The following is a 4,808-nucleotide window of genomic DNA, read 5'->3' as shown; positions in this document are numbered from 1 at the left end:
TTCTTCTTCTCTCACCCCCCTCCGCCCCACCCACCACCTCCATCCGTGGCCAAATGAAATCTCGTCCCACGACGCAACCCCCACAGTGGCGGGCACTTTTGTCGTTGCTGGGGGTTTGGATTTGTTGGCGACGACTTTCAAAGGAAAACACGGTGGGGCTGAGCTGGCCAGCGCCCCTAGGGGCCGTCCATAAATGACGTCACGCACCTAGGGGGGGAGGGGGGTCAGACATTTGTGACGATGTGTGACGAGGCGGGGAGGGGGGGGTTGAGAAATGTGACGTCACATCAAAATGCGCAACTTTAAATGAAAAAAATATTAAATAGAATTGTTATAACAACACTATTTTTGATAAATTATCATTATTAACTATTTGATTATATAAATTTACTAAGGTCACCTTTTATTTATTCCATGAATAGAGCATTTTGCTTCTCCATGGGAGAATGGAGAAGCATACATTTAGTAAATTTTTTGAATGATTGTTATTAAACATTTTGATTCTAATGATTCTACCAGGGCTTTTAATTCTGTGAAATGAATATATGATTGTTATAATTGTACTCTCCATTTTGCTTCGTTCTACTACAAAGTTTCAAGTATTTTTTTATAGTTATAATTACTTTTAATTTTTAATAATTCTAAGAGAATTTCAATATAATATTCTGAACATCTGCAGTTTTAGTTAGACGTTGAATATTTTCAAGTGAATTTTATGCAAAATTTCAGCTTTCCAATGCCTCCTTTTTTAATACATGATTTCTCCTACAACATCAGAGTGCAGCGCCACATTCAACGCAACTACAATGACAATAGTTTAAAGCGATTTGAAGCATGTTTTATTTTCAAAATGGAAATATGGTTTGGGGGGGGGGCAGAGCTTTGTGACGTCATATTTCAGGGGGGTCTGACTTTTTGTGACGCCGTGTGACGAAGGGGGGGTTAAAAATAGGCCAAAATCGCGTGACGTCATTTATGGACGGCCCCCTACGAGAGCGGCTACTCAAAAGCGGCGGGGGCGGCTCCGTCGACGAAATCCACCCACGAAGTATTTCGTTGCTCTGTTCCGAGACGCGGCTTTCCATCAAACGCTGCCGCTTGTTAAAGTTTCGCTGCGTCCGCTGGCGGTGGTTGCCGGTGGGTAGATGGAGGGAGGCTCGTGAAGGACGCTGCTGCTGCTGCTGGGCAATCGAAGGCAGTCGCCCTCCAGCGACGGAGCGACGCTCACAACAACGAGCGAGACGCCGGGCGGCTAAAATGGAGCAAGTTGGCACAGCAGGGGGTGCAGCTGGTGGTGCATCTACCGGTCATCTCAGTCGGCCAACTCGTGGCACCTGCTGGGTCTGTCCCGAGACCTCCTCCTGACAGCAGCGAGCCTTCGACACTCCACGTGATAGCCTCAAAGTGCACCTGGCCTGGCACAGGCGCCGTGGTGACGTCACCGTCATTTAGTGGCGAATGGCGCGGGTATTGGTGGTGCCAAAGCCAGTTTGTGGTTGTAGGTCTGTGACGCTTAAGCCAATCAGCCTCGTTGCGTGACCTTGTTTAAATGGGCGTGGGAGGCGCGTGGGGGGGGGCAGCCGTGATGCTACAAAAACTCAGATGGGGTGGGGGGCACGACTCAATCAACGTTAAACAAACTTTAAGCAAAACTTAAAAGAGCTGAACGAGATCGAGTAGCGAGTTCGTTCGATCTTGTGCAGACATTTATTTATTTTTGCCTTAACCATTAAAAGAAATTGGAAATCTGGAAAAGAAATCCAATGAGTGTGCTACGGCCGACGATTAACTCTTAAATAGCTTGGAAATGGCAGCCTCCTCCTGAGCACCAGCGGGAAGTGTTAACTGCAGTGGTTTGGTCTTCTCGCGAGGAGCAGCAGCAGCAAAAGCAGCCTCTAGAAAACAGTGGACTTGTGCAGAGAGCAGTCGCAGGCAAAAGAGATGAAGACTGAAAGAGGCTTGGTTCGGTCCCCATCGTTTGTCGCGGTGTCACAGAGGTCACTGATTGCCGAGTCACCCCGAAGGGCACCCCCAATGATCAAATCGCTCAAGGGAATATTAGCGGTGGTATCAGAATCGAAAAAGGGGGAGCTGATCCTTCAATGGGGTGGGGGGGGGGGGCTAAGCCCCCTCCAGCAGCACGCCCCCCCCCCCTCCCTCCACCTCGCCCCCCTCGAACGCAACTGGGCTGAAGACAACGGTGGGTCGAGTTTGACTTGGAGAACGTCTCGAGACGGACGAACGCAACTCAACCTGCAAACCCAGTAACCGCCTCCACGCCGTCGGTGCCAAAGTCGATTTATCGGCATCACGGAGCAACCGCTTCGTTCTTAAATTTGGAGCTTTCGTTACTGCGGGAATTACTCTTGGTTCTTTCGGTAAAGTCACGTTATAAGATAAAATAATAAATTAAATAATAGCATACGACGTTTCGATTGCAACACAAGCAATCGTCATCAGGTATAAATGAAATAGAGACGATCTCCCTCTCTGTGCCTGTGTTACTCTCTCTCTATGTATCTTGGTGATATCTGTCTGCTTATATGTCTGTCTATAGTTTTATGGTTAGATTTTTGTTGCTATTTCATTTATACCTGATGACGATTGCTTGTGTTGCAATCGAAACGTCGTATGCTATTATTTAATTTATTATTTTATCTTTATACGTGACTTTACCGAAAGAACCAAAGAGCAACCGCTTCGTGTTGTCGCCACAACGGACGACGTCGTTGGTCATCATCCTACAGCCGTCGTCACGCGCTCAGGGAAGTTTGGTGCGCTGCGTAAACAAAAATAATCAAGTGGCCTCCGATCATCTCGGAAGCGTCGTTCCGTTCAGGTGCCTGTGCCACTCGAAGTCAATTCGACGCGTCACCCGTTCCGACGCCGCACGGCTCGATGCACTTTCTCGCTTGCCGAGAGCTCCGTTGAACGCAGGCATCGGCACAATTTGTGTACTTTAGCGTGTGTGCGTTTTTGTTTTTCGTATGGGTTATTTTATTCTCATGGTAGCCATGCTGTTGAGAGCGGGGAGGGGGGTAGGTGTCGGCGGGCGGGAGGGGGGGACTGGTGCTGTACCCCATCGACAGAGCTTATCTGGAAGAAGAAGAGGAAGCAAAACGTTGATATAATTGTATTTTGATATCCCTTGGAAAATAGCCGGGCACACTGGCTAACCGGAATCATCATCCGTGTGACAAATAAACTCAATACAAATTTTGATTTAAAGCTTTCGTGACTGCAGGGATTCATATTATTGGTTCTTTCGGTAAAGTCACGTAGAAGGGAAATAATAAAATAATATAAATATAAAACAATAAAAATTCTCACGACGTTTCGACTGCAACACAAGCAATCATCATCAGGTGTGAAATCCACAGCAAAAATATATATTTTTTTAATTGATATTTATATTATTTTATTATTTCCCTTATACGTGACTTTACCGAAAGAACCAAGAATATAATTGTATTTGTCAATCGGTGCTGTTGATAATTCCGCACCATTCAATCATCAGCATCAGCCATTGTCTATCCACTGCTGGATGAAGCCCCCCCCCCCCCCCCCCCGCACACACTGACGCCATCCCTCGCAGATCCTGCGATGCCACAATCCATCTCGCTGTTGCCCCGGGAACCGATTTCATTGCTTCGTCATCCCGGGTGCAATTCATCTCCATCCCCAGTCTCTTTCCTTCGGCCATCGTTCCTTCCACGTGCGTGTCCTGCCCAATCCCCCCCCCCCCCACCTTGCTTAACATTCTCAAGAGGACGACGCCTCCTTATGCGCGTTTTACTCCCCCGATCCACGCGTTCAAGATTCCGAGTGTGCGTCTCGGCATGCTTCTCTTTTTTTATTTAAAGCTTTCGTGACTGCAGGGATTCATATTCTTGGTTATTTCGGTAAAGTCACGTAGAAGGGAAACAATAAAATAATACAAATATAATTATTTTTAAAATCATAGAAAGATAATTATTTTATTGTTTCCCTTCTACGTGACTTTACCGAAAGAACCAAAGAATGCTTCTTTTTGTTTTGTAGATGTGTCTGTCCGTGCCCATGCGTAGACCACGTCGTAGTGGGTGATCATTTTTCACTCGCTCAAAACGTGTGGTGGTCTTCATGCGCATCCGCTACGTTGCTCTGCGCCGTCGTATTTCGTTTTGAAAAATGCGCTTCGTCCTCCTCTCGTTGGCCTCTCTGTTACATAATTTCAATACAGATCCGTCCCGAGGCGTCCACACTCCACTCGGTGTTTTCCCATCCCGTCTCCTCCCGACGACTTCCAGTATTTTTATTCTGACGAGCAAGATATATATACAACGACGTTAAACAACACCAAAGTTTCAGCTTTCCCAGAAGCAAATTGCACGTGTATATTATTTTTTTTTATCATTAAAACGTGTACCTCGCCAGTTATTTTATTTTACCCATCCCTTTGCCTACGTTGACCTCTGTGATTGAAATGACCAACGGTGAGATTTGGCGTGCCTCTCCACGTGTCTCAGTTCCGCCTGGCGACGATAGCTCCCAGCACTCGCGTTTCGCTAGGCTCGCCCAAGTGAAGCAAAACACCGAGGGTTACATCTCCCGCTCACCTGACATTTCTGCTTAGCCTCCTACTCATCAAATTACAATCGTATTTTACCCTATCGGGTTTATTGCTGATCGCTGCACCACCGCTTCCCCTTACTTTTTGATTATCAAAAAAAAAACGTTCGACGTTTGTGGCTTTTAAAGTCCGTGATCGAGTGTGAAATTTCGAGTTCGTACTTCAAACCTTTTGTAATGCTCACCCAGAGGAGAAG

This window comes from Lethenteron reissneri, chromosome 27 (genome assembly GCF_015708825.2).
Source record: "Lethenteron reissneri isolate LAM-NWPU_2019-01 chromosome 27, ASM1570882v1, whole genome shotgun sequence".
Lineage (NCBI taxonomy): Eukaryota > Metazoa > Chordata > Hyperoartia > Petromyzontiformes > Petromyzontidae > Lethenteron > Lethenteron reissneri.
This window is presented reverse-complemented; position numbering follows the sequence as displayed.